Here is a 27,781-nt window from a genome sequence, read left to right as displayed (position 1 = left end):
TCCACACGGACAGTGACCCAGGGCCGGGATTCGAACCCAGGTCCTCAGCGCCGTAGGCAGCAATGCTAACCACTGTGCCACCGTGCTGCCCCCTGTTATTTACAAATGTTGATGGACCTTACATGGATTTCCAATTTTTTTTTCCAGTCTTCTGGCATTTAATGATTGTTTCCTTTTACTAACTGCAGCAAAGGGAATTTCCAAATCCCCCCATGTAGCGGTCGAGTATGCATTTTCCTTAGCTACGTAGTGCGGAAGACACATCAGTTTTCCTTGAAGGGTTTTGCCAATTCGTGGAAGTTATCTTCAATCCCTATAATTGTAGTCTAATGTTAAATGATACAAAGAGTAATTTGCCTGGTCCTGGGGTGAGTTAGCATCAGTGCTGTGCTGTGGCAGATATATGCAATTATATTTACGGCAAGTACACTTTGTGGCCTTTTTTAACCAGACATGTTAAGCACAAATGCTCCTTAGCTTCATAATAATAGATCTTGCATTACACAGTATAACACTCCTGTCACTATAAAGTAGCATGTCATCTGACTCATTACAGGCAATGGACCAGGACTTCTGCAAGCAAGTGTTTAAAAAGGCAACAGTGTGAAAATAAATAAATTGGAAATGAAGAATCAAAGGTAATAATACAACAAGGTGCACAAGGTGAATCAAACGGTCCTCTATGTATTTTCTCATACAGTCTATTTTGCTCTGTAACACCACTGGATTTATGTTGCTGTGTACAGGCTGATCTTCAGAATGAGAAGTACCATATGTTGTCGACATGAGGGACTTGGTCATCAACTTACTGCTGTGTCTGTGACATTCAATGAATCCTCAGCTATTTCCCAGTGGCTGTTGGAATGCTAATCTTTAATACAAGCAAAAGAGATGAATGTAATTCCACTGAGCATTTTCCGCACACATCTACAGTGACAGGTTGTCTGTTTTGTTTGTTATTTCTGGTTTATGGTCATTGGACTGATTTAAAACCAAATGTTCACTGTTTGCAAACCAGCACCAGTCATAGTGTTAGTGAAATAGTTAACCCTTTTAGCTAAAGAGATCTGTGCTCTGTCAGGACAGAATATGTTTCCCATTGATTGCCAGTTATGGCTTGGATTGTTGTGCAGTTCTTTTCATAGTTGAATTTTACATAACAGCAAGATGGAGTTGAGACCACAATCAGATCACTCATGATCTTAATGAATGGCAGAGCAGACTCAAGGGGCCTACATGGCCTACTCCTGTTTCTACGTCCTAATGAACCATAAACCTTGGAATACCTACAGTGCAGAAGGAGGTCATTTGGCCCATTGAGTCCGCACCGACCCTTTGAAAGATCACCCCACCTAGGCCCACTGTCCCACCCATCCCGTAACCCCTTAGCCCCACCAAACCTGCGCACCTTTGGACTGTGGGAAGAAACCGGAGCACCCGGAGGAAACCCACACACACACAGGGAGAAAGTGGAAACCTCACAGTCACCCAAGGCTGGAATTGAACCCCGGTCCCTGGCGCTGTGAGGCAGCAGTTCTAACCACTGCCTATAATTCTAGATTGCCAAAAATATTGCATACCTTTGGAAAACTGCAAATAGCTAGGAAATGATAAAATGACTTTAGGAAATTCCTAATTATGGGATAGGGCAGGTTAATAATATGCAAATACATATGTTCACATGAATTGTTCACCTTTGTTTCTACTCTGCCCATATTTGCTGTTAGAGTCTTTTTAAAATGGGTCTTGGGTAGATTCTACAAAGTGTGTTACTGATCATCATGTGGAACCTTGTGTTCATTGAATGTGATATAATCGCCGTTGCTCCAATGCTGCTTTGCAGGTGAATAAGGCCAATGCATCAAATATTGTGCCTGGGAGACCATGAGAAGAATGTTAAATTAATGTAGTGGAATAGAAATGTTCTGACACCAAATTGGATCAAGACTAAGGAAGAGCCTAGAACTCTTGAGTTTACAGCACAAGCATTAATGGGAGTCCTGCGCATCCTACAATCAGCTGCTGAGTAATGTGAGCTGGAAGTGGTATACTTTCATTGGGACTGTATATAGTCTGACCACTGTTTCTGCTCAAAAATAATACATAGGCCAGCAAACAAACAGTGCATAATATCTTTCACGTACAGATTCTATTTCTGTAACTGACCTCTCGGCATTGAGTCAAAGTGTATTCTGCTTTGAATATATTGGGTGTAAATAAGAGTGATGGACATTTTTGCTTTCAGATCTTGCCATAAAAGTTCTCTTGAGGACTTGATTCTCTCTTATTGCCTTTTTGTATCAGAAGTCACTGATACATTACTGCTTTGCCAGAGAGCGTTTGGATGCACATCTGCTTGCGTGATCTCCCAGTAACCAAGTTATAGAGCAGCTCCAACAGAACTACAGCAGCAATAACAGAAGCAGCAGTCCATCCTTCCATCTAAGCTTTGGTACGTGGTGGGTGTAAACAGACGGGATGAAAATAGCTAAAAATTAAAATAATGAAGTCAAAGGAAGTGGAGGTAATTTTATGCTGTTAGTGAAATACAGGGGGATAACTGGGGAGCCCTGCCTCACACTTACATTTTTTTTGGGGTTGATATTAATGAAAGGAGGATACATAACCCAGTAAGGATTCAACATCATTACATTTAACATTCCTCTTCACACAGAAAGAGATATTTAATTGGCAAAATAATTGGTGATGAGATTGGCTCTTACATGTATTAACTCGCAATCTTGAAGGAGGAAGAAATGCTTCTGGCAGCAAGGCTCATTAATAAAATGAGCTTTATTCACCCTTGTTCGTGTGCGCATTCAACTCCAAATTACATTTCACACCAATGTTTGGCTAACTCACTGTCTCGTACTGTTGCAGATGCACATTGTTAAGTGCCAGATGATTTTGTCTGAGGGAGAAAAAGAACTCAGTTAACTGGAAATTAGGCTGCAGAATGTGATTATTTAATGTGTTCCTATTAAACTTCTTTTTCTGCGATTCCAACCGAGGCATTAAAACATTTAATACAAATGCAATAATGCAATACTTAAAAGAGATGACATGAATTTTGATGTGAATGTGGTGAATATTTCTGTGATAATATTCTAAACACTATGATCAAATGAATATTTCAATGTCCCAGTTTACAAATTAGATTCCCACAGCATTTTGTCTGTGTGGAGGATAAGTTAAATGTTAATCATCAGAAAGGGAATAAAGAGCATGTGTGGTCAATAGGTAGAAAATATATGACCCTTTGAAACAAATAATTAGCTGAGGGACGAAATTTTAAAAAGCATGCAAGTTAGGTCTCAAGTATTTTAATATGTTCTGGAACTGTCTTGAATAGAGTTTGCATGATTGCAGCTGGCTCCAGGCACAGTAAGAAGTATACTGTAGTTGGGACAGATTGGGTGAGTGGGTTAAACTGTGGTCGACGAGTTCAATTTGGGGAGCTGTGAGATCATCCATATTGGAATCAAGAAAGAGAAGCAGAATATTTTCTTAACAATGGGACATGCTTAATGGTGGAGGAGCAAATTGGTTTAGGTTCCCAAATGGACGGATCACTAAAAATAATTGCAAAAGTGCAAAACAAAATCAAAAACGTGAATTAAATGTTAACCTCTATCCGGGGTTGGAGTCAAAAGTAGTGAAAGATATACCTCTGTTGTACAGTCCCAATGTGAAGGACAGTGCACTTTAAGAAAGATGTTGTGGTCTTAGAGGATTTGCACTGGCAGGTCCGGTAGAATGATTCTAGAGTTTATAGGGTTATGAGGACAAGCTGCATAAATTTGTCTTGTATTCCCTTGAGTTTGGGCATTGGAGGAGTGATCTAATTGATCTTTAATATATTACAAAGTATTGATAGGGTTTGGTACAAATTTACCAATATTCACTACACTCTGGGGTGGTCCCGGCAGATTGGAAATGAGCAAATGTGACACCACTGTTTAAAAAAGGAGGTAGGCAGAAAGCGGGTAATCATCGGCCAGTTAGCTTAACTTAGCTTAACTTCGGTAGTAGGGAAGATGCTGAAATCTATCATCAAGGAAGAAATAGCGAGGCATCTGGATGGAAATTGTCCCAATGGGCAGACGCAGCATGAGTTCATAAAGGGCAGGTCGTGTATAACTAATTTAGTGGAATTTTGTTTGAGGACATTACCAGTGCGGTATATCTGGATTTCCAGAAAGCTTTTGACAAGGTGCCACACAAAAGGTTGCTGCATAAGATAAAGATGCATGGCATTAAGAGTAAAGTAGGAACATGGATAGAGGATTGGTTAATTAATAGAAAGCAAAGAGTGGGGATTAATGGGTGTTTCTCTGGTTGGCAATCAGTAGCTAGTGGTGTCCCTCAGGAATCAGTGTTGGGCCCACAATTGTTCACAATTTACATAGATGATTTGGAGTTGGGGACAAGTGCAATGTGTCCAAGTTTGCAGACGACACTAAGGTGAGTGGTAAAGTAAAAAGTGCAGAGGATACCGGAAGTCTGCAGAAGAATTTGGATGGGTTACGTGAATGGGCTAGGGTCTGGCAGATGGAATACAATGTTGACAAATGTGAGGTTATCCATTTTGTAGGAATAACAGCAAAAGGGATTATTATTTAAAAGATAAAATATTAAAACATGCTGCTGTGCAGAGAGACCTGGGTGTGTTCATGCATGAGTCACAAAAAGTTGGTTTACAGGTGCAACAGGTGATTAAGAAGGCAAATGGAGTTTTGTCCTTCATTGTAAGAGGGATGGAGTTTAAGACTAGGGAGGTTATGCTGCAATAAGGTGTTAGTGAGGCCACACCTGGAGTATTGTGTTCAGTTTTGGTCCCCTTACCTGATAAAGGACGTACTGTCGCTGGAGGCTGTGCAGAGGAGATTCACTAGGTTAATCCCAGAGCTGAAGGGATTGGAGAGGTTGAGTAGACTGGGACTGTACTTGTTGGAATTTAGAAGGATGAGGGGGGATCCTATAGAAACATATAAAATTATAAAGGGAATAGATAGGATAGATGTGGGCAGGTCTTTCCACTGGCGGGTGACAGCAGAACTAGGAGAAATAACCTCAAAATAAGGGGAAGTAGATTTAGGACTGAACTTAGGAGGAACTTCTTCACCCAAAGGGTTGTGAATCCATGGAATTCCTTGCCCAGTGAAGCAGTTGAGGCTCCTTCATTAAATGTTTTAAGATAAAGATAGATAGTTTTTTGAAGAATAAAGGGATTAAGGGTTATGGTGTTCGGGCCGGAAAGTGGAGCTGAGTCCACAAAAGATCAGCCATAATCTCATTGAATGGCGGAGCAGGCTTGAGGGGCCAGATGGCCGACTCCTGCTCCTAGTTCTTATGTTCTAAAGATACTGGGCACGATCTATGGGCCTCACCACACCTGATGTGGAATGTGACTCGGCTGGTAAATCTCGCGCGAGGCCTCTTGTGAAATTTACCAGCTTCATCATAAGATCTGGATGCCACCCACTGAGATCGGGACCTAGATTTGCATATTCAAGTGAGTAGTTAGTCCCACTTGAATATGTTGAGGCTGGATCTACCCAGCGCCGAGGACCTTATGGCCTTGCCTTGGAGATGTTGAGTGGGTGGCATTTAATACTGGTTTCCACAAACATGGACCAGGTGAACCCGCTCTTGGGTGGGCAGCCTTCCGGGTGATTGGGTGTCACTGGGTGGTCGGGTTCTAGGCAGAGTGATGCCCTGGCACCGTGATGCCACCTGGTATCCATGGCCTTGGCAGGCTAGCAGTGCCAAGGTGCCCTGGTGGCATCATGGCAGTGCTGGCGATTTGGCCCGGGGGTGCTCTGCCCTGATTAGTGTGTTGGGGCTTTTGTGGGGTCCAGAGGCCAAGGTGGGGGATCTTGTGTTAGAATCTCTTCCTGCACTGGCGAGTGGATCTCATTAGTACAGGAAATGTAGCTAAGTATGGCCTCAGCGGGGTGTTTCTCGCCGAGGCACAGAAATGAAGCAGAGTGCCCTTTAATATTGGGCTCGTTCTGAGCACTGCCAGCACCAGCAAACACTTAGCTAAACACGTTCGACATGGAACTCTGTTTCATTTCCATTAAAGCAGACCTGCTATTTCTAATGGTGGGGGATCAAAAAAAAGGATTATGGGCACGATTTAACAGGACAAGTACTGAATGTCATATCAGGCGTGACTTCCTGGGTGCTTCCTGATGGCTGAGCTGCTGAGACCGCGGGCGTTATTTAACAGCAGTTTGTGCTGGAAATAATCCCGAATGAGCTTAATCGCGGATCTGGCGGTCCCAGAACACAGAACACAGAACAGTATAGCACAGAACAGGCCCTTCGGCCCTCGATGTTGTGCCGAGCCATGATCACCCTACTCAAACCCACGTATCCACCCTATATCCGTAACCCGACAACCACCCACCCCTTAACCTTACTTTTTAGGACACTACGGGCAATTTAGCATGGCCAATCCACCTAACCCGCACATCTTTGGACTGTGGGAGGAAACCGGAGCACCCGGAGGAAACCCACGCACACACGGGGAGGATGTGCAGACTCCACACAGACAGTGACCCAGCCGGGAACTGAACCTGGGACCCTGGAGCTGTGAAGCATTTATGCTAACCACCATGCTACCGTTCCCGCCAGATGGTTGGCCGGAACCACACCTAACAGCTGTCCGCTAACAAGGGTGGGGGGGGGGGGGTCTTCATAAACCCTCCAAACTAACGCCCAGGCAGCACATGACCATGGCATCACATACACCTGCTCCACACTTTGTGGATGCTGACCTGGCTAGACTGCTGAACGCATGAAGGTGAGAAAGAGCACCCTGTTCCCCTGAAGGGGTCCGATGACTAGCCACAGGGCCGCCAAAGCAGTCTGCAAGGCAGTAGCACCGCCCGGCGGTTCGGGCAGCCTGACGAGGAGACCAATGACCTCCACGGGCCACAAGGATAAATTAACACCTGCCACTACCCTCAACTCCGCCACCTCCCACCCCGACAACAAGTCGGTGGTTGGCACCTTGTGCCTCTCCCCCACAGCATATCACTGCGCTTGTGCTCCAGCATGTCCTGGCACTCACCAGCACAACCACTCCATGTCCAGGAGCGGTGCCCACATGTGCCACCTGCCACAGACCCCCACCTGATGCATCATGGTGCGGCTCACAATGCGCCCTCTCTCTCCCCGCAGGAGAAGTTGGTCCATAACAGGTGGGGAAGGACCCAGACGGACGGTAGAATTTCGGAAATCAGAGTCCTCAACTTCTTAGAGGAACGGACCCTGAAGATCGTGGAGTTGGCTGAGGAGAGAGTGGGCACCGACACAGAGGTTGGCCTGCTCCCCAAAGCAGAGGATACACTGCCCCTTCACCCAGATGACCAGTCGCAAGTGAGTTGTTCATGCCAGGCAGCATGATCCTCCCCTCTTATCGACCACATGTTCATTATCTAGCAGGATCTCCGCCTGATGGGACCGGGCCATTCGGAACCACCCCCACTGCCGCCCAAGAAAACATTTCAGAGGGACCTCGGAGGAGACCACCATCGAGGCATCATAGCTGTCATCCCCACCCTCCACCAGTGCAAAGGCACACACCATGATTGGTGACATTAGTGAACAGGCTTTTGGGGCACAATCTGGTGAGCACAATACAGTTTCTGATGCACATCAGGTGAAGGCAGGAACATCCAAGGGAGTCTGCAGCCAGATGTCTGCTGGATCCCAGGACTCAGATTAGTCCCAGTTAGATGCCAAGCCTCTCAGCAAGGTTATCCTGGAGCTGATGCAGATCCTACGACACGGCCGTGAGATTCAGGAGGGGATGTCAGTGACAGTCCGGTGAGTGCAGAACCGATTGGAGGACGCACAAAGATTACGCGCCATAAGATATAGGAGCAGCATTAGGCCATTCGGCCCATTGAATCTGCTCCGCTATTCGATCATGGCTGATATGTTCCTCATCCCCATTCTCCTGTCTTCTCCTCATAACCCCGATCCACTTATTATTCAAGAATTCCCCTTATTAATCAAGAACATCAGATTGGTGCTTGAGGTGCTGAAACCTAAAAAGCTACAGACCAAGAGCTGGACGGTGGAATTAGACACAAGAGTTCTTTCTGAGAACTTAAGAACTCAGAGCAGGAGTAGGCAATGTAGCCTCTCGGGCCTGCTCCACCATTAAATAGGGTCATGGCTGATCCCTCCTGGCCGCATCTCCATCGTGCTGCCCGTTCGCCGTAACCCTTCAACATATTACTAATTAAGACTCTCTCTAATTCATCCTTAAATTTACTCACTGTCCCAGCATCCATCGCACTCTCGGGTAACAAATTCCACTGATTCACGATCCTTTGGGAGAAGTAGTTTCTCCTCATCTCTATTTTAAATTTTCTACTCCTTATCCTGAGAGTATGACCTCTCGTTCTAGAATGCCCCACAAGAGGAAGCATCCGTCCGCTCCATATTTATCCATACCTTTTATCATCATAGATACCTCAATTTGATCTCCCCTTATTTTTCTAAACTGCAGAGATTATAGATCTAAATTGCTCAATCTCTCTTGATTGAGTTCACTACACTCTGCAGTTTCTTGCGATCTTGGGCCGAGCAGTTGCCAAAGCAGATGTTCTCTATTGCACATCTCTAGATGTTTGTGAGAGTCGATGCAGACATGTCAAATTTCTTTAACTTCTGTAGGAAGTAGAGACGTTGTTGAGCTTTCTTGACTGTTGCATCAACGTGAGTGGACCAGGACAGACCATTGGTGATGGTGACTCCCAGAAACTTAAAGCTATCGACCATCTCCACTTCAGAGCCATTGATGCAGACAGGCGGGTGGGAGGCGGGGGGGGGGGGTGTCATGCTATGCTTCCTGAAGTCGATGATCAGTTCCTTGGTCATTTCAACATTTAGAGAGAGCATTTAGAGAAGTGCATACTGCACCTGCATGCTAGTTTTCTGTGACTCATGCACGAGGACTCCCAGATCCCTCTGCCCCGGAGTACTCTGAGGTCTCCCACTATTTAGATAATAAGTTGCCTTTCCATTTTTCTAACAAAAATAAATGACCTCACACTTATCCATGTTATCTCCATCTGTCATACTTTGGTCCACTCACCTAACCTATCTTTCTCCTTTTTAAGGTTCTTATTTCCTCATTGCAACTTGCTGTCCCATCTATTTTAGTGTTATCTCCACATTTGGCTGTAGAACCTTCTATCCCAGTATCCAAGTCATTAATATAGATTGTTAATAGATTGTTAATATTTTGGCACCCCACTAGTTACATCTGGCCATCCAGAAAAAAAAACATTTATCCATTTATCTCTGCTTTCTGTCCATCAGCTAATCTTCTATCCAAGCTAATAAGTTACCCCTAACCCTATGTGATCTAACCTTGGCTATTAACCTTCTGTGTGGCACCTTATCAAACACCTTCCAGAAGTCCAGATATACTACATCTTCAGGATCCCTATTATGCTCCTAGCTTGTTACATCTTCGAAGAACTCTAGCAAGTTAGTCAAACATGATTTACCCTTCATAAAACCATGCTGGCTCTGATAGATTGCATTTTGACTTTCAAAATGGCCTGATATTACTTCCTAAATATTGGATTCTAACTATTTCCCAACAACAGATATTAAGTTAACTGGTCTATAATTTTCTACATTCTGCCTCCCTCTCTTTTTGAATGAGGATGCTACCTTAGCATTTTTCCAATCCACCGGTTCCATACAGAATATATTGGAATATTATCACAAATGGATCCACCATCTCTGCTGCTGCTTCCTTGAACACCCGAGAAAGTGGGCCATCAGTCCCTGGGGGCTTGTCTGTCCTCAATCCCAATAGTTTGTAGAGTACTGTTTCCCTACTGATTATTCTAAGCTCCACCTGTTCTATTACCTCTGAACTATCCATTCCCATAAGAATGGTACTAGTGTCGTCCACTATGAAAACTGAGGCAAAATGTTGATTTAGCATCACTGCTATTTTTGTGTGTCCACTATTAACTTCATGGTTTCATCTCCAAGGAACCAGCATTCACTTTAGCGACTCTCTTCCCTTGTATGTAATTTTGGAAGCTTTCGGTATTCTTTTTGACATTTTGCGTGAGCTTTCTTTCGTAATTTATCTTAGCTCTTTTTATTACTTTTTTAGTTACCCTTCTTTATGTTAGAAAGTTTCCCATCTTCCAGTCTGCTGTTGCCCTTTGCAACAGAGGGCTGGATTCTCCGCTGTCGGAATGCTCCATTTTGCCGGCAGCCCGGGGGTTTCCCGACACCACAGGGCTGCCCCACAATGGGAAACCCCATTGATCAGCCAGCGAAACGGAGCATCCCGGCAGCATGCAGAACCAAAAATCTGGCGGGGCGGGATGGAGAATCCCGCCCATGGAATACCATAGTTTTTGTCTTTATGTTGTCCTTAACCTCCTTGTTTAGCCATGGATTTTTTTACCCCTTGTGCTGTCTTCTTCCTCTCTGGTTGTGAGGAATTTTGTGTCTCCTTAAACAACTGCTACTGCTAATCAGCTGCCCTAAATTTTAGCCTTCCTGTCCACTCTATTCGGGTCAAATCTGTCCTCATGCCTATGTTGTTTCCTTTGTTTAACTCCAGAACGAGAGTGTGGGACTCCACTTCCTCGCCCCAAAACTTAACTTTGGATTCTATGGTCACAATAGGATCCTTAACTATGAAGTCATCAATTAATCCCTCTTCATTACACAATACCAAATTCAGAACTTTGGTTCCCTTGTTGGTTCTACAACACATTGTTCCAAGAAACAATCTCCAATACATTCAGTAAACTCTCCCTCGAGACTACCCTTGCCAATTTGCAGGAGATGGTGCCGGAATGGCGTGGCACTGAGGCCAGCACTGCTAGGGTGTCGAACGCAGTGGAAATCCTGCAGCACAAGGTCAGCGGCATGAGTGGTGCTGTCCAAGGCGTGGCTCAGTTACGACGACCATGGCTGAGGGCCTCGATATCATATCCCAGTCACTGAGGGACTAGACCCAGGTACAGAGGACATTGCCAAGACACGCCAGTGTATGACCCAGATACAGGTGCCCCTGTCACTGAGGAGCATCTCCGAGGACGTCAACACCATGGTGCAGACAACAGGGAGCCACCAGAACCGGCAGAGCCGATGATATAGAGGCCTCTGCAGCTCACTCCAGCTGTCCCTCCATCCTATGGAGACCCCCAGGGTCCTACGGGCACCGTCCGGAAGGAGGAAGCTCTGGAGGCCGAGCTGAAGCCTGACACAAGGGAGGAGTTGGCAGTCTCCACCTCATTCAAATCCCCTTCCTGACACCAACGTGGCTGAAAGTCAGTGGGCAGAACAGGCTGGCAGTGAGTCGGCCAGGGTTCTCTGGATCCAGGCCCCAAAAGGATGCCCGCCAAGAGTATCAAAAGCCACAGGGCATGAGAAGCAGCAGGCTGCTTCCACCTCTGTTGTGCATCCTGTGGATAGACCTAGGTGTAGCGGCACAGTATGGAAAATGAAGAAGATTGAGGATCACTGAGCAGGCATTGGAGGGTGCGGGGGGTTGTTGGCGACCATCTGCAGCTCGGTACAATAGGGGTTTTGAATGTTCACTTTTAAAACACATTACACCTGATAAATGTGGAGCCTCTATCACGTTATTCTTCTCAGCAGGTCTGTCTGCACTCCCACCCCCAGCTGCCCCCAGTCCCGTCCCCGTCCCCGAATAGTTCTAGAGTAAGAGCCCCTGATGCAGACCCAGTGCAGGGGACGGGTATGAGCATATTGTCAGCAGAAAGACAGGAGTTAGACTTTGGCATAAACTGAGGAACACCAGGACTTACCTCACAGTGGGAGATCTTCACTCGCCTGCTTTGTATATTGGCCCACTGACAGTGCTGACAGGCCCATCACCCTGGAGTGATGTTACACAGACACTGGGTGGGGGAACAAGGTAGTCAAAGAGGGTGTGTGGTGTGTGGGAGGGTCAGGGAATGAGGGGGAGGATGCTGGTGGTGCGGACGGTCAATAGGGGTAGAGGGTGATTGGGGGGATTTGAGGAGGGAAGGGATAAGCTGACAGACAAAGCCTCAACCTAAAGGAAGCAGATGAGGGTGAGGGCCTCTCTGGTCCTCCGGGCAGCCGGTCCGCCACCTGTCCTCCTTCCTCCGGCTGCCACCACGGGTCATCTCATCCTCCAGCCCCGCCTGGTCTGGCTCATCCACATTCTCCTCAGACAAGGCTGCATGTCCCTCCCTCTCCTCCTCCAACATGTCACCCCGCTGCTGTGCCAGGTTATGGGGGGAAAACTGGACCACCACAAAGCAAGGGACCCTCTGGGAGGTGTTCTGCAGTGCAACACCAGAGCGGTCCAGGCATCAGAACTGCATTTTCTGCACCGATGCACCACTCAATGGCAGCACCGGTGGCAGAGTGGTACTCGTTATATCGGGTCTCTGCCTCAGTTTCCGGCCCGCTCGCTGGTCATCAGCCTGGACTTCAGCAGCACCCCTTATCCCCCAAGAGCCAACCCGTCATCCTGGTGTGGTCCTCGAAGATGCAGGGGATCTCTGGGTCTCCCAGGATGTAGCTGTCATACACGCTCCCTGGGAAATGTGCACACATGTGCATGATCTGGACCCAGTATTCTCACACAAATTGAAAATTAAGGGTGTGGAACCCATTCCTGTTAATGAAGGGCACTCCTGGACTGCCCGGTGCACGCAAGGTGACATGCATGTCATCAATTACCCCCTGGACATGGGGCATCCCGGTGATGGTGGAGAACCCTCTCTGCTGCACAGGCATCTTGTTGGGCTTGGTCCAGCTCTAAGTTAATACAATCAGCTGGCCGGGCATACAGGGCATCTGCGACTTCACGGATGCACTTGTGGGCTGTAGCTTGGGAAATGTTGCACAAGTCCCTACGCGAGCCCTGGAATAAACCTGTTGCAAAAAGGTCCAGGTTACCGTCACTGGGAGCGGGGGTCCTCTTCCTCCATTGGGTGCCAATCTGCAAGAATATGGCACAGGTGCTGCTCCTTGTTGAGACAGAGTCTCCTGCAGCACATGCTGTTTGTCACCTCATCGAAAAACCAACGATGCCTGTACACCATGAGCCATCACTGGCAGCCCCAGCTGGGTCCCATCTCGGCTTGATGGGTGTCCGGGTCTGCAGGTTTTCAGCAGCTCCCTGCACATGGGGTGCCCCCTCCAGTCAGCGTTGATGCTGCAGTCACCTTCTCCGGCGTGTGGCTGCCTGAGCAGCCAGCACCGCGAGGGCGGGCACTGCGCAATCAGCAACACCATCCATCTTGGTTGCTGTAAGGATTTGGAGAAGAAGAGAGACCAACAATCAGTTAGGGTTTCCACCCGGGACCCTCATATCTCTCGAGCCCCCCCCCCCCCCCCCCCCCTCCCCCCCCCAGACTTATGTGTCCTGCCTGCTATCAGAGTGCCATCCATTGAGCCAGTTGTGCTGGAGAACGCCACTCTGCACACTCACACCCAGCCACAGCAGGGGCCCCTATACCGTGCCGGGAACATTAGGGTGACCATGCTCAGGTACCATGCCTTGATCTACACACTGATCTTCTGATTGCGGGGATATTCCCAGTGCTGATTCCCAGTTCTTGGGTGTTGGCTGCCACCTCTGTGTAGTTGATGCCCCAGGATTTAGGCAGGGTCCTGGCTTCACAGTTTGATTGGAATGCAATGCAATAAAACTGGTTTGATACGTGGCATGTGTACCCACGAGAATGCCCTGGAGAATATTTTGTTTCTCAGAAGGTCAACAGAAACAAAGATTTGAAAATCAACAATGTAACATTCCGCATATCATACTAACCATTAAACAACAAAGAAATTTTACCGTTCCATATTGGTACCGATACAAAGCTATATCAGCTCATTTTCACACAAAAAACCATCGTATCACTCCTCGCAGGTTCCTCAACAGAAATGGAGGATAAACCTGAGAATGTGTTCTGATGTCCTGAACTTTGTCGTAGAAATGATCTGTCCAGGATGTGTTGCCTATGTCGTTGGCTGGAAGGGTCCAGATGGCAAAGGTGACAGTGTTGCCAAAGTTTTTGTTAGTGTTCTATAATCTCCCAATTTTCATACACAAGCCTTTTTCTAGTAAAGGTGAATAGGATCACAGTAGGGTTCATGTAAGGCTCCCCGGACCAGGAGGGAGTTTGTCGAAATGGATAGGCGGGCAATGGGCTGGCACTGCCGAATCTGCAGAATTATTATTGGCTGGTGAACACAGCTATGGTTCGGAAGTGGGCAGTGGAAGAAAACACAAAGCAGGCAGGAATATAATGAGGACGGCGGCTGCATACCAAAGACAAAAGCGAGCCAAAAAACAAAAATAATACAATACTGTCAGCTGCCGTGTCAGTAACCCCACCCCGCCCCCTGTGGCCCCAGCAGCAGACCTACATCAGAGGAAAGGTGCCCAATGTGTGTGCAATAAGGCATGTGTGCAAATGTAAGTGCAAGGGCATAACGGCGGTGCAGTGGTTAGCACTGCTGCCTCAAGGTCACGGGTTCGATTCCAGCTATGGGTCACTGTCCATGTTGAGTTTGCACATTCTCCCCGTGTTTGTGTGGGTTTTGCCCCCACAACCTGATTGCCCCTTAATTGGAAAATATGAATTGGGTACGCTAAATTTTTTGAAAAAGTAATTGTCAGTACGTGCATATCGGTGAGATTGTGCATGCATAAAGAGTATAGGCCTGAAAGACTCCCCGTGCATGCCAGTTAGTGTGCGTGTGCATGAGAGAAGCAGCACAGACCACTGGAAATGTCACGCTGACACGGGGCACAGCGGAAGGTGAGAGAACACCCCACCCTTTCTCCAGCACTGGTAATTTGCCGGGGTGCTGCCCACACCCCACCGCGGACCTGCACCAGCAGAAAGCCAATTGGTAAGCCAACCACCGGAAGGTCTCACCGACTCAGGTTGATTGGGATCAGAGTCGATGCACTGGAAGTGCTTCTGACCGGGTTGTCTGGTGACAAGTTGTTAAGGAGGGAATAGAAAGAGCGGGGAGAAATGACCTGAAAGAGAGCCTGCTTGAAGGAAACCTTGGGCCAGTGCTATTCACGTGTGTCAGCTGCGGAAGGAACTGCTACAACAATCGGCCTCTACAACCACAGCAGACGACATTTAATACAAAAGTGTCATGCACCCTGGGCACAGGCTCCCGAGATAGATGGATGTCAACAAGGAATTCAAACAAAGCCTCAATTACCTACAGCATCAAGAAGGTCATTAGTTTTCAGGTTACTATACTTATCACTTCCTTTCCTGAACTTAAAAATACAATATGTTAAAAAAAACAACAGCACTGTTTCCTCTTGCATTGTTGACAATACCCTTGAAGGGTCAGGAGACTCTTGGGGGCATAATAAGATTTATTATTACTGGAGAAAAACAATTAATTCAAATATTTTGTCTTAACAGCGTTTCAAAAATAATGCATACCAGCATCGCTTTGGTAAATATGTGTTCTCAGCATGAGTCTGCTTTAGACCAATAATTTGAGCCTTGCATTCCCAGAAATCCAAACTGTTTACAATTATAATAAAGATTTCACTGAAGCAGGTTTGTGCAACTCTGATCTGACGCACTCGAACTGTGGCACGTTTGTGGCATCTGAACTTGAGGTTAATGGAAATTCTGTTAGCACTGTCAGTCGATACCAACAGGAAATAATTTCTGCAGCACAGATGACCAGCAGAGTTCGAGGGGTAGGAAAGTCTGTAAATATTGCCCAGTGTTTTCAGATGATCACCTCGAAGAGTAGATATCAAATTGACAGTGCCATGTATGACTACTTTGGTTTATTTCAAAGAAAATCAAAAGCACAACTTAGTTATGCGCTAAGAATGGAAGCAGGTTTGCTTTGAAACAATCCTGGTGTGAATCAGCTCCAAATCTAATATTTCTACATGTACAAAATATGAAAAAATAATTATGTACTACTTCACAACAAATATAAAATTTGATGTGAATTTATGGCCCTGACCTCCATTTATATCACGTGCACAATAGAACATTGATGAAGATGTAACAATATAACAAAATATGAAATGTTGAGTCTTATAACTCATTAACCTCTCCTTTAAATGCATACAATTTCTATGATCTAAGACTTATTCAATCTGGTGAGGGAAAAACATCCAACCATTTAAACACAAATTTATTCCCAATCAACAAAAGCAAACAAGGGAAATGTTGAGGTGTCAATTTAACATTAAAACATGCATTGTTCAACTGCAGCTGATTCCAACGGGCCCAAAGGCCCTGAACCATGAAACCTCACATTACGTTTAATAATCCATAGCTCTAATTATCTTTATGACCTTTAATCTCATTGTTAGCCAGATCTTCATCCAGCTATTCCTTAATCGCACTGCTTGACAATGTCATAATTGCTTTGCTACTACATGCCAACAAAAAATCTGCTACTGTACTGGAAGACTAACAGCATCAAAACCGCTCAAATCCAACTGCTCTCAATCTTATTATTGGATTAAACTGTATGTTTCTGAAGAAATGCTTAACTAGTAAATCTTTGCTGAATTTACATTATCCTCTAATAATGCCATCTTCTTGTTGAAAGCTGTCAACTGCCAATTTTGAAAAGCTTAACTGTATTTATAGTATGTCTATAAAACTCCAGATCAGGCATTTAGCATAAGATCATTTTCTCAAGCTATGGCCACTTTTGTAAAAGCATTAGTCATACTAATGGAGTAAATATATCTATCTGCTGCAGTCATTTCTGCACATAAAATGGTGGCACAAGACGTAATCCATTTTATCACAAATGAACCTTGAAAACTGGACAGTGACTCCAAACTGCACCTGAAACCTGTACCAGAGTTGGTTCAGATGTGTCCCGAGGAATTCTTGCTCAATATTGGTTATTGAAGGCCGTACTCACCATTCACTTGACATTGTGAATTTCTATAGTTTTAATCTGTTCAAAGAAAAATCATGCTTGTCATCATCATAGTAGCCCTTGCTACAAATTTGGCCCTGTCGTAAACTGAACACACAATCAATATCCTATTCTTGTGAATAAATACCTTGCAAACCTTCATTGATCCTCTTTCCTTTGTGCAGCACTAAAACATGAATAGCCTTCATCTGAAACTGTTTACTGTCAGAATGTTGCCCAATTCATTTGAAATTACTTTCCTCCTTTCATTTGTCACTCTTCCTTTATTGTTATAAGTTTTATCGCTTCCTACGGAAGCTAAAGAAATTTGCCATGTCTGCATTGACTCTCACAAACTTCTGCAGATGTGCGATTCAGAGCATCTTATCCAGCTGCATCACAGTCTGGTCTGGCAACTGCTCGGTCCATGATCGCAAGGAACTGCAGTATGGTGAACCCAGCCCAACGTATCACCCAAGCTTGCCACCCTTACATTGATTCTGTATACACCTCCCGCTGCCTCAGGAAGGCAGACAGCATTATCAGAGACCCCTCCCAGCCAGGCATTGCCTTCCTCCAGACCCTCCCATCAGGCAGAAGGTACATACGTCTGAAGACCCGCACATCAAGACATAGGAACACCTTCTTCCCCACAGCTAAAAGACTCCTCAACGACTCCCCCTCGGACTGATCTATTCACGATGCCCTATGCTGCTCTTGCTCATGTATTTGCTTTGCTTGGCCCCTTGTTCCGACTGTAACCAATCACTGTTTGTCGATGTATCATTTGTCAATGTTCTCGGTTGATTATTCTTTTGTCCACTATGTACGTATTGTGTATGTTCCCTTGGCTGCAGAAAAATACTTTTCACTGCACTTCAGTACGTGACAATAAATCAAATTAAAAAAAAATCAAAAGTTGGTGTAAACTTTTTTATGTAACTTTTTTATTATAATCAGATTTTTGATCCAAAACTTTAAAGTGTGCAAACAAACACTTCATTAAATTTTTGACAAGGTAGATTTTCATTCTGTGTCACATATGCAATGCATTAATTGCTATCATCTTTATAGTGGTGTTTTATGCTATCATTTTTGACCAAGATTAAATGTGACTTTATTCTGTTTCTTCCAAGTGCTTTTGGCTTTGTAGCAATCATTAGCTGTGGATTCTGATTCTTACCCATAGACTATGGATGGGTTGATAATGCATAACAGATGAATAGTGACAACAAAACTTCTAAAATTATACAAAGGCAATATAACTGATGACAGTAGCGTTTGGGATGGAGTAATTGAGTGAAACTGAAGCTCATATATTCAGTTACCGCTATTCTTTTTCTCACTGGTTGTCACAAACATGATGACTACAAAGCAATTATAACTGTTTTTGTGCCAAACAAAATACAACACACAGCAACACACATGATGAGTGATGGGCCTTTGGTAATGCAATATTTGCAATGCTCAGGGAGCACCTTCTTCCCCAGTGTAATTATGACTCGGGGCCATCCTTCCAATACTGCCAGCACTTGGGGCTTCCTCAGAGTTCCCCCATGTTTCAGAGACCCTCCCATTACTGTCACACTTCCAAGACCCCATTCTGTGCAGCCACATTCCGGGTCCCTCTTCCCAATATGCCTATTCCCATGTGACTGGCTACCAGCCATTATCCCGCCAGTCTTGACATCGACATTCTCAAAGGGTGCAGCAGACTGTGAAATATTAAAGTCAAACTAAATAAACCAACCTCAGAGCTCCCAAACAAAGCCTAACACATGGAAAGCTTCATTGTAAACAATGACTTTTGCACTCAGGACTGCCTTTGCCATCTATTTACCTTTCTCACTAACACAAACCGGTTCAAAGATTTTTTCAGCTCCATCCCTCCGTGACAGAACTTGTTTTATAATTTCACCCACATTCTTCATTGACTTGTCAATCAAAAGCTTTGATGTGATTGCCAGCCTGATCTGGATTGACCTTTGCACGAATATTGAGAAACAACCATGTGGTCCCTCCCCAATTCCAGACTCTGAATGAACTGTGGAATAGGCTTAAAGGACACAGCTTCAGGGTAGCAGCAGAAGTGCACAAAGTGGACAACGTTTCGTGCTGGTGATGAGGATCCTGCCCACTGCTTCTCCAACTGCTGGGAACCCCTCATCACTATTCTCTGGGAAGGCTGATGCCCAGCAGCGGTGGCTGCTGCCGGTAAATCACTATCCCCAGGGATCAATGCTGGATCACTAAAGGCAGGTGAGGGTAGGTGGAGTACGGATCACACAGAAGAGTCACTGGAAAGCATGAGATAGAGGGAGAAGGCGAAGCGGTTGTATGGGGTCATTGCGGCTTTCAGTGGCCTCTGCTTCCCAATACTAGGCCCCTCGATTGGGCATCGAGTGCACATAAATGAGAATCTACATTCCCCCCTTGCACCACCCCCGCATCCCCCGTTATGACGTCCCGGATTACCTCAACAGGGTTGCAGCTTTTGGGTGGAGTGGGAGTCTACTGCCACTCCCATTTAACAACTGCGCCATTATTCAATCCCAGTGGGCTCAGGAATTCCTCTCAAGTGGCTCATTAATGAGCCTAATTCACACCCCACCCCTGGTGAATGGAATTCATTTGTCGGGCCTCCCTGCTCACCAACCTGCAACTCCCCCGCCCCCCCCCCCCCCCCCACCACCCAACAACGAAATGTGGGACAGCATTCCTGCCACCCGGGATTCAGGCGTGGAGCCTCCTGCCTGATCTCCCTGTTCACCCACCATAATGCCTGCTCCAGCAGGCTCCACTAAATTCCTCACACTCTATTACATATAAAAGAACTCCTGTTCTTTTAACTTACAGGCACTGACGTTGGAGATGTGCCTCCTCTTCAAATGCCATATTTTTTTAACATTATAACATTTGTATTTTACATATATTTTGTTTTCTATGAATGTTTGAAGAAGTGGCCAGAGAGGGTTGGAAACATTTTTGATTTTGTCTGCAGCTATTCCTGGGTTTTTGCTGTTTTCAATCAAATTCCATTTGGACCACATTACCAACAAGCAACTGCAAGCAAAACATGGATGGAACAAAAGTCTATCTTCGCAGAGATGGTGGTTTAAGCAAAGTTCAGGTACATTGCTCTGAGGGAGAAAGACGGGACAAACAAAGTCAGAGGCCCCGGATAGCAAAAGAGATAGGGAGTAAGATTAAGGGTGTGACATATCAGGTTGTTAATATAAATGAGAACCAAACAGAACATGGAATGTTCAGAGGAGAAGCGAAGAACTGAAAAAGAAACATAGAGGGCGGGATTCTCTGATCCTGACTCTAAGTGTTGATGCCATCGGAAACGCCGTCGCATTTATCGATGGCATCAACACGGCCCCAGGATCAGCAATATTGGCCCCTACAGAGGGTCAGCATGGCACTGAAGCGGTTCACGCCGCTCCAGCTGCTGATCCCGGTGTCAAATGGGCGCCGTGGGATCTAAGTATGCGCTGTGGCACAGGAGCCAACATGCGCATGCGCAGTGGCTTCCTTAAACGCACCGGCCCCGATGCAACATGCGCGGGACTACAGGCACCGGCGCGGAAGAAAGGAGGCCACCAGCCAGAGAGGCCGGCCCGCCGATTGGTGGGCCCCGATCACGGGCCAGGCTACATCGGACGTCCCCCCCCCCCCCCCCGGGGATCAGACCCTCCATCCCCCCCCCCCCCTCCCCCCCAAAGGCCTCCCCTGACCCTTCCACGCCGAGAGCAGGTGTAGACGGCGCCGGCGGGACTCGCCGTTTTTACGACGGCCGAGAATCGGTGGGCTGGCCGTGTAGCGCGACGCCCGACTGGCACCGCGTAAACCACACCGGCGCCAATGGCGCCTGTTCTCTGCTGCGCGGAGAATTGTGTGCTGTCGTCGGGACGGCGTGGCGCGATTCACGCCGGTCACGGGAATTCTCCGGCCCGGCATCGGCTGAGACAATCCCGCCCAGAGAGTATGAAAATTCATTAGTAACTAAAATAAAATGAGACCCAAAAAGCTTTGAAAGTCATATAAGTAGGAAAGAGGTGGTAAAAGTAGGTATGATCACTTCTCGGCCTTCTGGCTAAGATCATGTGTAGTAAAAGGAGGTATGGGCCAATTAGGGGTTAAAAAGATGAAATTCCCGTTGATTGGAAAGGCCAGAAATCCTTTCCGAGGTATCAGAAAGTTTGGTTGCACTTAATATTCATCAGTTGACCAGGGCTGGATCAATGCATCCAAGAATACTGAGGGAGCTAAGGATACAAATTCCAGCGACACCAGCCGTAATCTTCTAATCCTTGTTTAAGAGTGCTGCTAGAGAATTGGAGAATTGCAAATGTTGTATGTCCTTGTTCAAAAAGTGTATAAGGATAAGTCCAACAATGACAAGCCAGTCACTTCAATCTTCGTGGCGGGAATGCTTTTCAAATCAATAATCTGGGACAAAATTAACAGTCTTTTAGACAAATCTGGATTAATTAAGAAGAGTCAGTGTAGATTTGTTAAAGGCCAATCATGTTTATCTAGCTTGATTGAGTTTTTTTAATGACGTTACAGAGATGAGGGGAATGTGGTTGATGTGGTGTGCATGGACTTCCAAAAAGTGTTTGACAAAGTGCCACTGTCAATCAAGTTACACACATGGAATAAAAGTGACATGGACATGAACTTGGAGGAATATTAAGAAACAGGGAGTAATGGTGAATGGTGGTTTATCACAATGGAGGGATGTATACAGTAGGATTCTATGGGGGTCCATATTGGACCATTCTTTCTCTTGGTGTATATTAATGACCTAGGTTTAGGTGTGCAAGACATAATTTCAAATCTGCAGATGACACAAAGCGTGGGGGTGTGAGGAGGATGGTGATAGACTTCAAGAGGACATAGACAGGCTGAAGAAATGGGTGGACTCATGGCAGATTACATTTAGACATTGTTGTCTGTTAGCCATTCTGTATTTGCTGGAGAAATGTTGCTCTCTGTTAATAGCCAATGTAAATGTCAGGAAACATTCAGGCCATTTACTTGAGTTGGAACTACTTAATGGACAAGTTTTCAACAAATTTACATAACAACCACATAACACAGTGGACTAAAAATTGGGTCACCTAGTTTTTTTGCCGCAAGGATCTGAATTTCCCACATGGCAGGGTTCTTTGCTGATCTTGTGGGGCAGTCTATCTGCTCTTCTTAAAGGCCGGCTGCACCTTAAAAAAAAGCTGGAAAGAAATATTACCACAATGCAATTATTATATTGTGAACACCAGGATAGACAAAGGGTTCCAAAGTGACTGATGCAGCATTGTGGAATTAGTGGAAAAGGTGGGTAGGAGGACAGATGACATGGTTCCGCTTGGGGCCAGGAGACTCTCGATAGCCACTTACAGGAGGAAGAGAGAGTAGATGGCTGGGAAGGTTAACTTCCGGAGTCTAAATCCAAGGATCTGGCTGCAGTGGCAAAATCAATTTAATGATCTTACAAAGAGATCTTAGACCTGCTCTACTCACCACACCACCGCCTTGCACCCTGTTCAATGCCCCTTGTAATGTTCTTTAATTGGGTTGATGTGAGCAAAGGACATTAGACTTGGTTTATAAACAAAGTTCTTTATTATTAACACTACACTAATAAATAACTAAAATATCGAAGATGAATGCAGTTGGAAATAAATGTCTAACACTAACTTACACTGAGATACAACAAAGCCGCTCTAATATCAAATGACTATCATTTGATAAAAAAAGGGGCAGCAGGGTAGCATGGTGGTTAGCATAAATGCTTCACAGCTCCAGGGTCCCAGGTTCGATTCCCGGCTGGGTCACTGTCTGTGTGGAGTCTGCACGTCCTCCCCCTGTGTGCGTGGGTTTCCTCCGGGTGCTCCGGTTTCCTCCCACAGTCCAAAGATGTGCGGGTTAGGTGGATTGGCCATGCTAAATTGCCCGTAGTGTCCTAATAAAAGTAAGGTTAAGGGGGGGTTGTTGGGTTACGGGTATAGGGTGGATACGTGGGTTTGAGTAGGGTGATCATGGCTCGGCACAACATTGAGGGCCGAAGGGCCTGTTCTGTGCTGTACTGTTCTATGTTCTATATGCGACTGCTATCAACTCCTAACAAATGCCTCCGAAGGTGCGCATGGTGCACCTGAGTCCCGGGACTCCATAATCGCCCAACCTGCTGGCTGGATGCTAGAATGACAACAGTAAAACATATAATTTACAATACACATGCAGATATAGATCATAGAATTCACAGTGATTATGAACTACTCATATTATATACAGTAGATAGTCTGCCTATCATCACACCCCTCATCCTTATTACTCACCCAGAAGCACTGCAAACACAGGACACACTCTTAACATTCTGCTACTCCACCCCACTCTCACACCAAACACAGGGTTATAGAATCACTCCCATTTCACCCTCTTTATTGCAAAACAAAGTAGCACACAAGGGAGCATAGCAGACTGGCAGAAGACAATGCATCTCCTGTAGTCTATGGAGATGCTTCCCCACATCATGAGACCGATTGTGACGCAGTCTGTGACATCAGAACATGGAGATAATGGACCTTCCTATGTTATGCTGTTCCTCAGCTTCCAGGTCTCCTACACTCTGCTGTGTGGCATGATTTGCAAGCTGCTGCCAGTGTGATCGTAGACCTCATGCTTACAATCCAACCCCATATCCCTCTCACCAACCTTCCCCTTCTGTGTTCCTCCACTGAAGCACAAAAGAACAGTTGGCTGCCCAACCACAGCAGTTCCAAGAAGTGGGTGGAGAGCAGCAACACAGCATTGCTGATGAAGCCCCATCACTTGATCTGACACTTGCAGCCACCAACTCAGACACTGCACCTTTCTTGGAGGCTGGTTCAGAGTTGCAGTCAGCACATGTGGAGTCATCTCGGCATGAGTGGGCTGCAGCCAGGTCAGCGATAAAGGGCAGATTGATTCCATTTCACTGGAGGGTGAGGTGCATGGCTGAGAACTCAGATGGGAACCTTGATGGTGTTGGACACAGGACAATGTTAATGAGCATGCAACATTGAGTCTGTTCACAATCTCTACCATTACTCCATTAATTTCTTCTTGTGCCGTCAGTCCACTATCTCTTGCTGACTCTCCAGGCATTATTCTTCTTCTCCTTGTTCGTGCAATTGGTACTCCCCAATTTTCACAATATTCATTGGCTAAATCTATTGCATTGTGGATAATTTCGTCATTTTTCAAATTCAAGATATGAATAAGTCCTCTCAGATCACAAGAAGCTTCATGGAACCCCATTTTCGGATCCTGCAAACGTTTTGAGACTTTCTCCACTGATGATAAAACTGAGTACCAAAAATTTAATAAAGCTATAAACGGGAACTGTTGAATAGAGTTCAGTAGCGATCCTGCATCAGATTTAGTTTCCCTTGAAAATTCTCCTTCCAGCAGGTGTTGAAGACTTGCAATAACGTTGTCACACTCTTCGTGGATTACTTGCACAGCATCATGGCTGGAACTCCATCTTGTGTCACACTGTCTTTTCACAGTCCGAGTGACAAATGATTTTAACACTTCCCAATGAGAAGTAGATGAAGAAAAAAAAGTAAAGAGTTTTTCTAGAATGCCAAAAAATGTAACAACAACAGGTTGCACCTCACTTGCATGGACACGGGCCAAATTGAGGCTGTGGTTCTCGCAGTTCACAAACACAGCTTTTGGGTTAACTTCAAGAATTTTTTGTTGAACACCTCCTCTCACTCCAGCCATAACTGCTGCGTTATCATATGCTTGACCACGACAGTCATTCATGGAAATTTTGTCTTCTTCCAATTTTTCCTGAATTTTATTTACCGGCTGACTGCATCTTTCTTGTTGACTTGAAAAAATCCCAGAAATGTCTCCTTTATTTCTACTTTTCTGTTTTCATCAATATGAACGTAACGCAGAATTTCAGAAACCTGATCTTCATGGGCAATATCTGGAGTTGAATCCAGCATTATGCTAAAATATTTTGCGTCCTTAATTTCGGAAATTATATTTTTCTTGACAGTTTCACCAAGAAGATTGATTATTTCGTTTTAAATTCTGTTGGACAAGTAGGTGACACTTTTTGGTTTCTCTTTCCCTCTCTGCAAGTGTTTTGCTAAGATGTCATCATATTTGGCCAAAAGTCTGATTGTTGCTAGAAAGTTTCCTGTATTTTCACTGACTGTCTCCCCCGGCTCTGATAACCCAGGTATTCCTTCTCCTCGATGTCCACGATAGGCCAGATTCTGTTTTGCCAGAAAGGATATAACCTCGACAATCCGTTCAGTTATAGCTTTCCATCTTTTCTTTTCAGCAGACATTTGCTGTTGAAGTTCAGCATCTATCGTAGTTGAATGATGGAGTCGAACTACGAGGTTCAGGTATTCCCTCATGTGAGCTCTATGAGAAGGGCTTTTCTCATGGTCAAGTATTGTTGGATTTAATTTTCTCCAAGTGGAGAAACCGTCTTCCTTTCCAAAGTTTGACACAGACGACAAATGCTCCTTTGAAAACAAAAACCAAACAAAACAGTAGCATGCTTTCCGATATGGATAGTATAACAACCATTTTCTCTCCACAATTTCTCCGTTTGTGGAAACTTTATCAAACCACTGTTTGGAAAATGATCTCCCATCCTTCTCGGCAAATGAACCACTTTTATTCTGATATCTTTCAGGGCCATGTTGTAATATTGTCATCTTCAAATGATCTGGAATCGGTTTCTTCAAACAGCCAAAATCACTTCTTTGCAAAAATATGCTAAAATCTTCTTTATTTTCTTCACATGGATCATCATCCTGACAACGAGACTGAGGAGAGAGAGTATTATGTTCTGACCGAGCTGAATCCGTATCAGAAAAATCCTTCTCTGCACCCACATCATCTTTTACTTCTCCAGGTTCTCCTACTTCTTCTTTACTTCGTTTTATCCATGCATCTAATGCCCCTCTTTGATGGGGCTCTTCTTCGACTCTGGCCCTCTTTTTTTTCCTGTTCTGTGCTCCACTCGGTTGTACACAAAATACTCGTAACATTTCATTTTCTATCTCAAAAACAGTAAGACGCATGAGAAAATGGGAAGAAAATGGTAAACAATCGGTCAGTTGCAGATGGATAAACCATATTTCATTTCTTTGTTCCTTCGTATCAAATTATTTCACACTGATTCTCCACTGATAATTTTGTGCAATTTATATCATAGACTTGCAAATTAGTGGTATCTGTATTCGAATATTAGCATGTTAAGGAATAAATGTCTCCTATTCCGAGATTAAATGCCATAGCAGTCCTCTGATCATCCAGGCTTCACTCTTACTACATCCCACGTAAATATTTCATTAAATATCACCAAAAAACCTATAAAAAACGTAGTTGCACTTGTTCTAGAGCTATTCACTGACCTGAGTGGGTAAAAGAACTAATCTAGATGCACAAAAAGCTGAAGAAAAGACGAGTTATGACTCAAGGAAACGCAGGAACGAACAGCCACGTCTGCTTGTTGCTTTTGATGGTTGCACCACGTACATCATGTGCATGCGTGTGGGGGGATGGGGAGAAGCACCATTTTCTCAAGACAGAAAGGGTACACCATGTTAAATGAATAAAGGGCTAACAACTGCCTATGCAGTGTGGTGAGCCTCCAAAAATTGATTTATCACCGCTGAAATTTTAAAATTACTCTTATTTCCTTCTCTGGGGCAGCACGGTGACCTAGTGGTTAGCACAACCGCCTCACGGAACTGAGGTCCCAGGTTCGATCCCGGTTCTGGGTCACTGTCCGTGTGGAGTTTGCACATTCTCCCCGTGTCTGCGTGGGTTTCGCCCCCACAACCCAAAAAATGTGCAGAGTAGGTGGATTGGCCACGCTAAATTGCCCCTTAATTGAAAAAAAATAATTGGGTAATCTAAATTTTAAAAAAAATTAAAAAAAAAAAAAGTTTTCTTCCTTCTCTGATTGGATGCCCCCATCCAATGGATGCCCGGGGCCAATGCACCGTCGCCACCCCCCCCCCCCCCCCCCCCCGCCCTCTGCACGTTAACTCCGGCGACTGCAGTACTTTAATATACAGATTAGCCAGATCTGGATCCTCCCCATTGTGAGTGGGGTCCAGGTCGCAACGTCTCACGAGATTTACCGTCTGCATTGTATCCCGATTCGGGCAGGGCGTGGCTGTTTGATCGCGCTGGTCATATTCCTCTGCCTTGCAACCAGATTTGGAATTTGACTCAAACTGACCAAATGCACAATTTTGATATTGGATTAAGATTCCTTTGCTCATCCTCACAAAGAAAAATGCTCTTTGTAACATTTGAATTTCATGACTTAGAAATATTAATAATTGAATACAGTACTAACTTCCTTGTCCCACACTCTGGTGAAAGATTACTTTTCAATGGAAATTAATTTGTCATTTCTTTTCTCAACATGTACAAAATCTGTGAAATTAAAATTCCAGCAAAGAGGAAGATCTTTGGAGAAATGTAGCAGTTAATTTTCTGAACTCCGATAACTTGTCAAGTGAGGATTTGCAGTTGCACTTACCTGATCTGACCAGCCAGTGGCATCAGAAGTCCAAACAGATTTCAAGTGAAAAAAAATCTAATAAAGAGAAGAGTGGAATCATAATATTTCACTGGCCCTCATTTGAACTGCGTAAATATCAACCGCAAAGATAACATTAGGTAAATACTCAGTATAAAGACTAGACCAGTGCCTAATGCTCACAACAACCTGGCTTTGTTGAACTACGGGTTTAAACTGCACTGAGAGGATATTAAAGTGATTGCCATT

The 27,781-nt window shown here is 45.1% G+C and overlaps 1 long non-coding RNA gene across 1 annotated transcript; it reads right to left on the bottom strand.

Moving 5' to 3' along the window:
• Positions 1 to 567: 567 nt before the first annotated feature.
• LOC119952088 lies at positions 568 to 23,435 on the bottom strand. The gene is made up of 4 exons (XR_005457759.1): positions 23,298 to 23,435; positions 22,080 to 22,190; positions 2,724 to 2,911; positions 568 to 871 (listed from the first exon to the last, which is right to left on the bottom strand). It is a non-coding gene; the product is annotated as an uncharacterized LOC119952088 (long non-coding RNA).
• Between the last annotated feature and the right edge of the window lie 4,346 nt (positions 23,436 to 27,781).

The sequence above is a fragment of the Scyliorhinus canicula genome, chromosome 17, assembly GCF_902713615.1.
Source record: "Scyliorhinus canicula chromosome 17, sScyCan1.1, whole genome shotgun sequence".
In the NCBI taxonomy this organism is placed as follows: domain Eukaryota; kingdom Metazoa; phylum Chordata; class Chondrichthyes; order Carcharhiniformes; family Scyliorhinidae; genus Scyliorhinus; species Scyliorhinus canicula.
This window is presented reverse-complemented; position numbering and strand designations above follow the sequence as displayed.